This window comes from Somniosus microcephalus, chromosome 4 (genome assembly GCF_052327205.1).
Source record: "Somniosus microcephalus isolate GS21.2 chromosome 4, FLI_Smic_1.0, whole genome shotgun sequence".
Lineage (NCBI taxonomy): Eukaryota > Metazoa > Chordata > Chondrichthyes > Squaliformes > Somniosidae > Somniosus > Somniosus microcephalus.
The window spans coordinates 120,564,666-120,577,197 of NC_140990.1; positions in this window are offsets into that span (position 1 = coordinate 120,564,666).

The following is a 12,532-nucleotide window of genomic DNA, read 5'->3' on the forward strand; positions in this document are numbered from 1 at the left end:
TCCAGTTCAGCACAGTTATATTCAGTGTGGACAGCTCCAGTTAAGCAGATTTACATTCAGTGTGGACAGGTCCAGTTCAGCACAGTTACATTCAGTGTGGACAGGCCCAGTTCAGCAGAGTTACATTCAGTGTGTACAGATCCAGTTCAGCACAGTGACACCCATTGTGCACAGGTCCAGTTCAGCAGAGTTACATTCAGTGGGGACAGGTCCAGTTCAGTACAGTTACATTCAGATTGGCAGGTCCAGCTCAGTACAGTTACATTCAGCATGGTCAGGTCCAGTTCAGCAGTTACATTCAGAGTGAACAGGCCCAGCTCAGTACAATTATACTCAGTGTGGAGAGGTCCAGTTCAGCACAGATATATTCAGTGTGCACAGCTCCAGTTCAGCACAGTTACATGCAGTGTGGACTGGTCCCGATCAGCCCAGTAACATTCATTGTGGAGAGGTCCAGCTCAGCAAAGTTACATTCAGATTGGACAGGTCCAGCTCAGTACAGTTACATTCAGTGTGGAGCGGTCCAGTTCAGCAAGGTTACATTCAGTGTGGGCAGGTCCAGTTCAGCTCAGTTTCATTCAGTGTGGACTGGTCCAGTTTAGCACAGTTTCATTCAGAGTGGACAGGTCCAATTTAGCACTGTTACATTCAGTGTGGACAGGTTAGTTCAGCAGAGTTACATTCAGTGTGGACAGGTCCGGTTAAGCACAATTAAATTCGGTGTGCACACGTTCATTTCAGCAAAATAACATCCATTGTGCACAGGTTTAGTTCAGCAGTGTTACATTCAGTGCAGACAGGTCCAATGCAGCGCAGTTACACTCAGTGTGGACAGGTCCAGTTCAGCACAGTTACATTCAGAGTGGACAGGTCCAACTCAGTACAGTTACATACATTCTGGCCAGGTCCAGTTCATCAGAGTTACATTCAGTGTGGACAGGTCCAGCTCAGTACAGTTACATTCAGAGGGGACAGGTCCAACTCAGTATATTTACCTTCAGTGTGGACAGGGCCAGTACAGATGTTACATTCAGAGTGGGCATGCCCAGCTCTGTACTGTTACAATGAATGTGGACATGTCCAGTTCAGCAGAGTTTCATTGTGCGTGGACAGATCCAGTTTAGCACAGTTAAATTCAGTGAGGACAGGTACAGTTCATCACAGTTACATTCAATGTGGACAGCTCCAGTTCATCACAGTGACATTCAGTGTGGACAGGTGCAGTTCAGCACACTTACATTCGGTGTGGAACGATCCAGATCAGCACAGTTACATTCAGTGTTGAGAGGTCCAGTTCAGCACAGTTACATTTAGAGTGGACAGGTCCAGCTCAGTATAGTTACAATCAGTGTGGACAGGTCCAATTGAGCACGGTACAATCAATGAGGACATGTCCAGATCAGCACGATTACAATCGGTGTGGACAGGTCCAGTTCAGCACAGTGACATTCAGTGTGGACAGGTCCAGTTTAGCAGATTTACATTCAGTGTGGACAGGCCCAGTTCAGCACAGTTACATTTAGAGTGGACAGGTCCAGCTCATTACAGTTACATTTTGTGTGCACAGTTCTAGTGCAGTAAAATTATATTCAGTGTGCACAGGTCCAGCACAGCACGGTTAGATTTGTTGCAGACAGGGCCAGTTCAACTGTTACATATAGTGTGGACAAGTCCAGCTCAGTACAGTTATATTCAGTGTGGACAGTTCCAGTTCAGCACGGTTACATTCAGTGCGAACAGGGCCAGTTCAGCACGTTAAGATTAAGTGTGGACAGGTTCAGTTCAGCACAGATACATTCAGTGTGGACATGTCCATTTCAGCGCAGATACATTCAGTGTGGACAGGTGCTGTTCAGCACAGTTACATTCAGTGTGGATCGGTCCAGATCAGCACATTTACATTCGGTTTTGTGAGGTACAGTTGAGCACAGTTACATTTAGAGTGGAGAGGCCCAGCTCATTACAGTTCTATGCAGTGCGGACAATTCCAGCTCTGCACAGTGACATTCAATGTGCACAGTTCCAGTTCATCACAGTTACAATCAGTGTGGATAGATCCATTCAGCACAGTTACTTTCAGTGTGGATAGGTCCCGTTCAGCACGGTAACAATCGGTGTGGACAGGTCCAGTTCAGCACAATTACATTCAGTGGGTACAGGTCAAGTTTAGCACAGTTACAATCAGTGTGGAGAAGTCCAGTTCATCTGATTTACATTCTGTGTGTACCGGACCAGTTAAGCACAGTTACATTCAGTGTGTACAGGTCCATTAGAGCACAATTGCATCCATTGTGAAGAGGTCCATTACAGCAGAGTTACAGTCAGTGCAGACAGGTCCAATGCAGCGCAGTTACAGTCAGTGTGGACAGGTCCAGTTCAGCGCATTTACATTCAGAGTGGACAGGTCCAGCTCAGTACAGTTACATACAGTCTGGTCAGGTCAAGTTCAGCACAGTTATATTCAGTGTGGAGAGGTCCAGCACAGTAAAGTTACATACCGAGTGGACAGGGCCAGCTCTGTACAGTTATAGTCAGTGCAGACAGGTCTAATTCAGCACGGTTACATTCAGGGCCGACAGGGCCAATTCAGCTGTTACTTTCAGAGTGGGCAGGCCCAGCTCAGTACAGTTACATTCAGTGTGGACAGGTCCATTTCAGCACAGATACATTCAGTGTGGACAGGTCCAATTCAGCACAGATACATTCAGTGTGGACAGGTCCAATTCAGCACAGATACATTCAGTGTGGACAGGTCCATTTCAGCACAGATACTTTCAGTGTTGAGAGGTGCAGTTCAGCACAGTTACATCCAGAGTGGACAGGTCTATCTCCGTAGAGTTACATTCAGTGCTGACAGGTCCAATTCAGCACAGTTGCATTCAGGGTGGACAGGTCCAGTTCAGCACAGTTACATTCAGAGTGTGCAGTTCAAATCAGTACCGTTTCATTCAGGGTGGACAGGTCCAGCCCAGTACAATTGCATTCAGTGTGGACAGGTCAATTTGAGTAGTTATATTCAGAGTGGCAGGTCCAGCTCAGTACAGTTATAGTAAGTGTGGACAGGTCTAATTCAGCACGGTTACATTCAGGGCGGACAGGGCCAATTCAGCTGTTCCTTCAGAGTGGGTAGGCCCAGCTCAGTTAGATTCAGCATGGACCGGACCAGATCGGCACAGTTACATTCAGTGTTGAGAGGTCTAGTTCAGCACAGTCACATTCAGATTGGACAGGTCCAGCTCAGTACAGTTACATTCAGTGCGGACAAGTCCAGATCTGCACAGCTACATTCATTGTGGACAGCTCCAGTTCAGCACAGTTACATTCCCTCTGGACAGGTCCAGTTCAGCACAGATATATTCAGTGTGGACAGGTGCGGTACAGCACAGTTATGTTCAGTGTGGACAGGTCCAGATCTGCACAGCTGCATTCAGTGTTGAGAGTTCTAGTTCAGCACAATTACATCCAGAGTGGCCTGGTCCAGCTCTGTAGAGCTACATTCTGTGCGGACAAGACCAGTTCTGCACAGCTACATTCAGTGTGGACAGGTCCAGTTCAGCACAGTTACATTCAGTGAGATCAGGTCCAGTTCAGCACAGTTACATTCAGTGTGGACAGCTCCAGTTCAGCACGGTTACATTCAGTCTGGACAGGCCAGGTTCAGCACAGTTACATTCAGAGTGGACAGGTCCATTTCGGCACAGTTACATCCATTGTGCACAGGTCAATTTCAGCAGAGTTACATTCAGTACGGACAGGTCCAATTCAACCCAGTCACATTCAGTGTGGACAGGTCCTGTTAAGCACAGGTACATTTTGTGTGGACCTGTCCAGCTCAGTACCGTTATATTCAGAGTGGACATGTCCAGGTCAGTATAGGTACATTCAGTGTGGACAGGCCCAGTTCAGCAGTTACATTCAGAGTGAATAGGTCCAGCTCAGTACAGTTATATTCAGTGTGGGCAGGTGCAGTTCAGCATGGTTACATTCAATGTGGACAGGGCCATTTCAGCTGTTATATTCAGAGAGGGCAGGCACAGCTCAGTACAGTTACATTCAGTGTGGAGAGATCCATTTCAGCCCAGTTACGTTCAACGTGGGCAGATCCAGTTCAGCACAGATACATTCAGAGTGGATAGGTCCAGTTCAGCACAGATACATTCAGTGTTGACAGGTGCAGTTCAGCACAGTTACTTTCAGTGTTGTGATGTCCAGTACAGCAAGGTTACATTCAGAGTGGACAGTTCCTGCTCAGTACAGTTACATTCAGTGCAGACAGGTCCAGTTCAGCAATTACATTCAGAGCGGACAGATCCAGCTCAGAACTATTATACTCAGTGTGGACATGTGCAGTTCAGCACAGATACGTTCAGTGTGGACAGGTCCGGTTCAGCAAAGTTACATTCAGTGTGGTCCAGACTATATCAGTACAGTTGCATTCAGTGCTGTGAGGTCCAGTTCAGCATCGCTACATTCAGAGTGGGACTGGTCCAGCTCACTACATTTACATTTAGTGTGGACAGATCCAGTTCAGCAATTTAATTCAGAGTGCACAAGGCCAGCCCAGAACAATTATATTCAGTGTGGACAGGTCCAGTTCAGTACAGGTAGATTCAGTGTGGGCAGGTCCAGCTCAGCACAGTTACATTCAGTGTGGACAGGTCCAGCTCAGCAGATTTACATTCAGTGTGGCCAGGCCCAGTTCAGCACAGTTACTTTCAACGTGGACAAGTCCAGTTCAGCTCAGTTACATTCAGTGTGGACATCTCCAGTTTAGCTCAGTTACATTCAGTGTGACAATGTCCAGTTTAGCACAGTTACATTCAGTGTGGACAGGTCCAGTTCAGCACAGTTACATTCAGTGTCAACAGCTCCAGTTCAGCACGGATAAATTCAGTGTGGACAGGTCCAGTTCATCAGAGTTACATTCTGTGTGGACGGACCCAATTCATCATAGTAACATTCACTGTGGACAGGTCCAATTCAGCACAGTTACATCCATTGTGCACAGGTGCAGTTCAGCAGAGTTACATTCAGTGCGGACAGGTCCAATTCAGCACAGTTACATTCAGTGTGGACAGGTCCAGTTCAGCACAGTTACATTCAGATTGGACACGTCCAGTTCAGTACAGCTCCATTCAGTGTGGTCAGGTCCAGTTCAGCACAGTTATATAATCAGAGTTGACAGATCCAGCTCAGTATATTTAAATTCAGTGTGGACTGGTCCGGTTCAGCAATTACATTCAGTGTGGACAGGACCAGATCAATACAATTATATTCAGTGTGGACAGGTCCAGTTCAGCACGGTTAAATTCAGTGCGGACAGGGCCAGTTCTGCTTTTACATTCAGAGTGGGCAGGCACAGCTCAGTACTGTTATACTCAGTGTGGAGAGGTCCAGTTCAGCACAATTACTTTCAACGTGGACAGTTCCAGTTCAGCATAGTAACATTCAGTGTGGACAGGTCCAGTTAAGAAATTACTTTCAGAGTGGACAGCATCTGCTTAGAACAATTATATTCAGTTTGGACAGGTCCAGTTCAGCACTTTTTCATTCAGTGTGGACAGGTCCAGCTCAGAAGAGTTACATTCAACGTGGACAGGTCCAGCTCAGCACAGTTACAATCATTGTGGACAGGTTCAGTTCAGCAGAGTAACATTCAGTGTTGACATTTCCAGTTTATCACAGTTACATTCAGTTTTGTCAGGACGAGTTCAGCACAGTTACATTCAGTCTGGACAGGTGCAGCTCAGCACGGTTACATTAAGTGTGGACAGGACCAGTTCAGCTGTTACATACAGAGTGGACAGGCCCAGCTCAGTCCAGTTACATTCAGTGCAGACAGGTCCAGTTCTGCACAGCTACATTCAGTGTGGACAGCTCCACTTCAGCACGGTTACAATCATTGTGGACAGGTACAGTTCAGCATGGATACAATCGGTGTGGACAGGTCCAGTTCAGCATGGTTACAATCAATGTGGACAGGTCCAGTTCAGCACAGTTACATTCAGTGTGGACAGGTCCAGTTCAGCAAAGTAACATTCAGTGTGGACAGGTCCAGTTCAGCACAGTTACATTCAGTGTCAACAGCTCCAGTTCAGCACGGATAAATTCAGTGTGGACAGGTCCAGTTCATCAGAGTTACATTCTGTGTGGACGGACCCAATTCATCATAGTAACATTCACTGTGGACAGGTCCAATTCAGCACAGTTACATCCATTGTGCACAGGTGCAGTTCAGCAGAGTTACATTCAGTGCGGACAGGTCCAATTCAGCACAGTTACATTCAGTGTGGACAGGTCCAGTTCAGCACAGTTACATTCAGATTGGACACGTCCAGTTCAGTACAGTTCCATTCAGTGTGGTCAGGTCCAGTTCAGCACAGTTATATAATCAGAGTTGACAGATCCAGCTCAGTATATTTAAATTCAGTGTGGACTGGTCCAGTTCAGCAATTACATTCAGTGTGGACAGGACCAGATCAATACAATTATATTCAGTGTGGACAGGTCCAGTTCAGCACGGTTAAATTCAGTGCGGACAGGGCCTGTTCTGCTTTTACATTCAGAGTGGGCAGGCACAGCTCAGTACTGTTATACTCAGTGTGGAGAGGTCCAGTTCAGCACAATTACTTTCAACGTGGACAGTTCCAGTTCAGCATAGTAACATTCAGTGTGGACAGGTCCAGTTAAGAAATTACGTTCAGAGTGGACAGCATCTGCTTAGAACAATTATATTCAGTTTGGACAGGTCCAGTTCAGCACTTTTTCATTCAGTGTGGACAGGTCCAGCTCAGAATAGTTACATTCAACGTGGACAGGTCCAGCTCAGCACAGTTACAATCATTGTGGACAGGTTCAGTTCAGCAGAGTAACATTCAGTGTTGACATTTCCAGTTTATCACAGTTACATTCAGTTTTGTCAGGACGAGTTCAGCACAGTTACATTCAGTCTGGACAGGTGCAGCTCAGCACGGTTACATTAAGTGTGGACAGGACCAGTTCAGCTGTTACATACAGAGTGGACAGGCCCAGCTCAGTCCAGTTACATTCAGTGCAGACAGGTCCAGTTCTGCACAGCTACATTCAGTGTGGACAGCTCCACTTCAGCACGGTTACAATCATTGTGGACAGGTTCAGTTCAGCATGGATACAATCGGTGTGGACAGGTCCAGTTCAGCATGGTTACAATCAATGTGGACAGGTCCAGTTCAGCAAAGTTACATTCAGTGTGGACAGGTCCAGTTCAGCAAAGTAACATTCAGTGTGGACAGGTGCAGTTCAGCATAGATACATTAAGTGTGGACTGGTCCAGTACAGCACAGTTACATTCAGTGTGTACAGATCCAGTTTAGCATAGGTACATACAGTGTGGACAGGTCCAGTTAAGCATAGTTACATTCAATGTGGACAGGTCCAGTTTAGCACAGTTAGATTCAGTGTGGACAGGTCCAGTTCATCAGAGTTACATTCAGTGTGGACAATCCCAGTTCAGCACAGTTACATTCAATGTGTACAGGTCCAGTTCAGCGCAGTTACTTTCATTGTGGACAGCTCCAGTTGAGCACGGTACAATCACTGTGGCGAGGTCCAGTTCTGCACGGTTACATTAAGTGTGGAGAGGTCCAGTTCAGCATAGTTACATTAAGTGTGGACAGGTCCAGTACAGCACAGTTACATTCCGATTGCACAGGTCCAGCTCAGTACAGTTACATACTGTGTGGACCGTTCTAGTTCAAGAGATACATTCAGAGTGGACAGGTCCAGCTCAGTCCAGTAATATTCAGTTTGGACAGGTACAGTTCAGCACGGTTAAATTCAGTGTGGACAGGGCCAGTTGAGCTGTTATATTCTGAGTGGGCAGGCCCAGCTTAGTGCAATTTCATTCAGTGTGGACAGCTCCAGCTCATCACAGTGACAGCCAGTGTGGACAGGTCCAGTTCAGCAACGATGCATTCAGTGGGAGCATGTTTAGTTCAGCATAGACACATTCAGTGTGGACAGGTGCAGTTCAGCACAGTTACATTCGTTGTGGAACGGTCCAGATTAGCACAGATATATATAGTGTTGAGAGGTCCAGTTCAACACAGTTACATCCAGATTCGACAGGTCTAGCTCAATACAGTTACATTGAGTGCGGACAAATCCAGTTCTGCACAGCTGCATTTAGTGTGGCCAGGTCGAGTTCAGCCAAGTTACAATCAGTGTGGACAGGTCCAGTTCAGCAGAGCTACATTCAATGTGGACATGCCCAGTTCAGCACAGTTACTTTCATTGTTGACAAGTCCAATTCAGCACAGTTACATTCAGTGTGGAAAGGTCCAGTTGATCAGAGCTACATTCAGTGTGGACATGCCCAGTTCAGCACAGTTAATTTCATTTTTGACAGTTCCAATTCAGCACGGTTACATTCAGTGTGCACAGGTCCAGTTGGTCAGAGCTACATTCAGTGTGGACAGGCCCAGTTCAGCACAGTTACATTCGGTGTGGACAGGTCCAGTTTAGCATAGTTACATTCAGTGTGGACAGGGCCTGTTCAGCTGTTACATTCAGAGTGGGCAGGCCCAGCTCAGTACACTTACATTCATTATGGACTGGTCCAGTTCATTAAAGTTACATTCAATGTGGACATGTCCAGTTCAGCAAAGTAACATTCAGTGTGGGCAGGTGCAGTTCAGCATAGATACATTAAGTGTGGACTGGTCCAGTACAGCACAGATACATTCAGTGTGGACAGGTGCTGTTCAGCACAGTTACATTCAGTGTGGACCGGCCCAGATCAGCACAGTTACATTATGTGTTGAGAGGTCCAGTTCAGCCCAGTTACATTTAGGTCGGACAAGTCTAGCTCAGTAGAGTTACATTCACTGCGGACAATTCCAGTTCTGCACAGCTACATTCAGAGTAGACAGGTCCAGTTCAGCACAGTTACAATCAGTGTGGACATGTCCAGTTGAGCACGGTACAATCACCGAGGACATGTCTAGATCAGTACGGTTACAATCGGTGTGGACAGGTCCAGTTCAGCACAGTTACATTCAGTGTGGACAGGTCCAATTTAGCAGAGTTACAATCAATGTGGACAGGTCCAGTTTAGCAGATTTGCATTCAGTGTGTACAGGCCCAGTTCAGCAGAGTTACATTAAGTGTGCACAGGTGCAGTTCAGCACAATTACATCCATTGTGCACAGGTCCAGTTCAGCATAGTTACATTCATTGCAGACAGGTCCAATTCATCACAGTTACTTTCAGTTTGACATGTCCAGTAAAAAACAGTTGCATTCAGTTTTGAGAGGACCAGTTTAGCGCAGTTACATTTAGAGTGGACAGGTCCAACTCTGTACAGTTAAATTCAGTGCGGACATTTCCATGTCTGCACAGCTCCATTCAGTGTGATCAGGTCCAGTCCAGCAGAGTTACAATCAATGTGGATAGACCCATCAGCACAGTTATTTTCAGTGTGTATAGGTCCAGTTCAGCACGGTTACAATCGTTGTGGACAGGTCCAGTTCAGCACAGTTACATTCAGGATGGACAGGTCCCGTTTATCACAGTTACAATTAGTGTCAACAGGTCCAGTTCAGCACAGTTCCATTCAGAGTCGACAGGTCCGTAACATTACTTTTACATTCAGTGTGGTCAGGCCCAGTTCAGCACAGTTACATTCAGTGTGTACAGGTCCAGTTGAGTACAGTTACATCCATTGTGCACAGGTCCAGTTCAGCAGAGATTCATTCAGTGCGGACAGATCAAATTCATCACAGATACATTCAGTGTGGACAGGTGCAGTTCAGCACAGTTACATTCGTTGTGGAATGGTCCAGATCAGCACAGATAAATTTAGTGTTGAGAGGTCCAGTTCAACAAAGTTACATCCAGACTGGACAGGTCTAGCTCAATACAGTTACATTCAGTGCGGACAAGTCCAATTCTGCACAGCTGCATTCAGTTTGGTCAGGTCGAGTTCAGCCAAGTTACAATCAGTGTGGACAGGTGCAGTTCAGCACACATACATTCAGTGTGGACAGGTGCTCTTCAGCACAGTTACATTCAGTGTGGACCGGTCCAGATCAGCACAGTTACATTATGTGTTGAGAGGTCCAGTTCAGCAAAGTTACATTTAGAATGGGCAGGTCCAGCTCAGTAGAGTTACATTCACTGCGGACAATTCCAGTTCTGCACAGCTACATTCCATTTAGACAGGTCCAGTTCAGCACAGTTACAATCAGTGTGCACATGTCCAGTTGAGTACCGTACAATCACTGAGGACATGTCCAGGTCATCACGGTTACAATCGGTGTGGACAGGTCCAGTTCAGCACAGTTACATTCAGTGTGGACAGATCCAGTGCAGCACAGTTACATTCAGTGTGAACAGGTCCAGTTCAGCATGGTTACATTCTGTGTGGACAGGTCCAGATCAGCACGGTTACAATCAGTGTGGACAGGTCCAGTTTAGCAGAGTTACATTCTGTGTGAACAGGTCCAGTTTAGCAAAGTTACATTCAGTGTGGACAAATCCAGTGCAGCATAGTTACATTCAGTGTGAACAGGTCCAGTTCAGCATGGTTACATTCGGTGTGGACAGGTCCAGATCAACACAGCTGCATTCAGTGTGGACACGTCCAATTCAGCACAGTTACTTTCTTTTTTGACAGGTCCAGTTTAGCATAGTTACATTCAGTGTGAACACGTCCATCTCAGCACAGTTATATTCAGGTGGACAGATCCAGTTCAGGACGGTTAAATTCAGTGCGGACAGGGCCAGTTCAACTGTTACATTCAGACTGGGCAGGCCCAGCTCAGTACACTTACATTCATTATGGACAGGTCCAGTTCAGCAAAGTTACATTCCACGTGGTCAGGTCCAGTTCAGCAAAGTAACATTCAGTGTGGACAGGTGCAGTTGAGCACAGATACATTCAGTGTGGACTGGTCCAGTGCAGCACAGATACATTCAGTGTGGATAGGTGCAGTTCAGCAGAGTTACATTCAGTGTTGAGAGTTCCAGTCCAGCACAGTTACATTTAGAGTGGACAGGTCCAGCTCAGTACAGTTACATTCACTGTGGATAATTCCAGTTCAGCACAATTACATTTAGAGAGGATGGGTTTAGTTCAGCCCAGTTACAATCAGCGTTGACAGGTTCAGTTGAGCACGGTACAATCACTGAGGACATGTCCAGACCAGTACGGTTACAATCGGTGTGGACAGCTCCAGTTCAGCACAGTTACATTCAGTGAGGACAGGTGCAGTTTAGCAGAGTTACAATCAATGTGGACAGTTCCAGTTCAGCACGGTTATATTCAGTGTGGACAGCTCCAGTTCAGCAGATTTACATTCAGTGTGGACAGGCCCAGTTCAGCACAGTTGCATTCGGTGTGGACAGGTCCAGTTCAGCACAGTTAAATTCAGTGCAGACAGGGCCAGTTCAGCTGTTACATTCAGAGTGGGCAGGCCCAGCTCAGTACACTTATATTCATTATGGGCTGGTCCAATTCATTAAAGTTACAATCAATGTGGACAGGTCCAGCTCAGCAAAGTAACATTCAGTGTGGACAGGTGCTGTTCAGCACAGTTACATTCAGTGTGGTCTGGTCCAGATCAGCACAATTACATTATGTGTTGAGAGGTCCATTTCAGCCCAGTTACATTTAGGGTGGACAGGTCTAGCTCAGTAGAGTTACATTCACTGCGGACAATTCCAGTTCTGCACAGCTACAATCAGTGTAGACATGTCCAGTTCAGCACAGTTACAATCAGTGTGGACATGCCCAGTTGAGCACGGTACAATCACCGAGGACATGTCCAGATCAGCACGGTTACAATCGGTGTGGACAGGTCCAGTTCAGCACAGTTACATTCAATGTGGACAGGTCCAGTTTAGCAGAGTTACAATCAATGTGGACAGGTCCAGTTTACCAGGTTTGCATTCAGTGTGGACAGTTCCAGTTCAGCACTTTTACATTCAATTTGGACAGCTCCAGCTCATCACAGTGACAGTCAGTGTGGACAGGTCCAGTTCACCACCGATGCATTCAGTGGGAGCAGGTTTAATTAGGCACAGACACATTCAGTGTGGACAGGTGCAGTTCAGCATAGTTACATTCGTAGTGGAAAGGTCCAGATTAGCACAATACATTTAGTGTTGAGAGGTCCAGTTCAACACAGTTACATCCAGATTCGACAGGTCTAGCTCAATACAGTTACATTCAGTGTTGAGAGCTCCAGTTCTGCACAGCTGCATTTAGTGTGGCCAGGTCGAGTTCAGCCAAGTTACAATCAGTGTGGACATGCCCAGTTCAGCACAGTCACTTTCTTTGTTGACAAGTCCAATTCAGCACAGTTACATTCAGTGTGGACAGGTCCAGTTGATCAGAGCTACATTCAGTGTGGACATGCCCAGTTCAGCACAGTTACTTTCATTGTTGACAGTTCCAATTCAGCACGGTTACATTCAGTGTGCACAGGTCCAGTTGGTCAGAGCTACATTCAGTGTGGACAGGTCCAGTTCAGCACAGTTACATTCAGTGTGG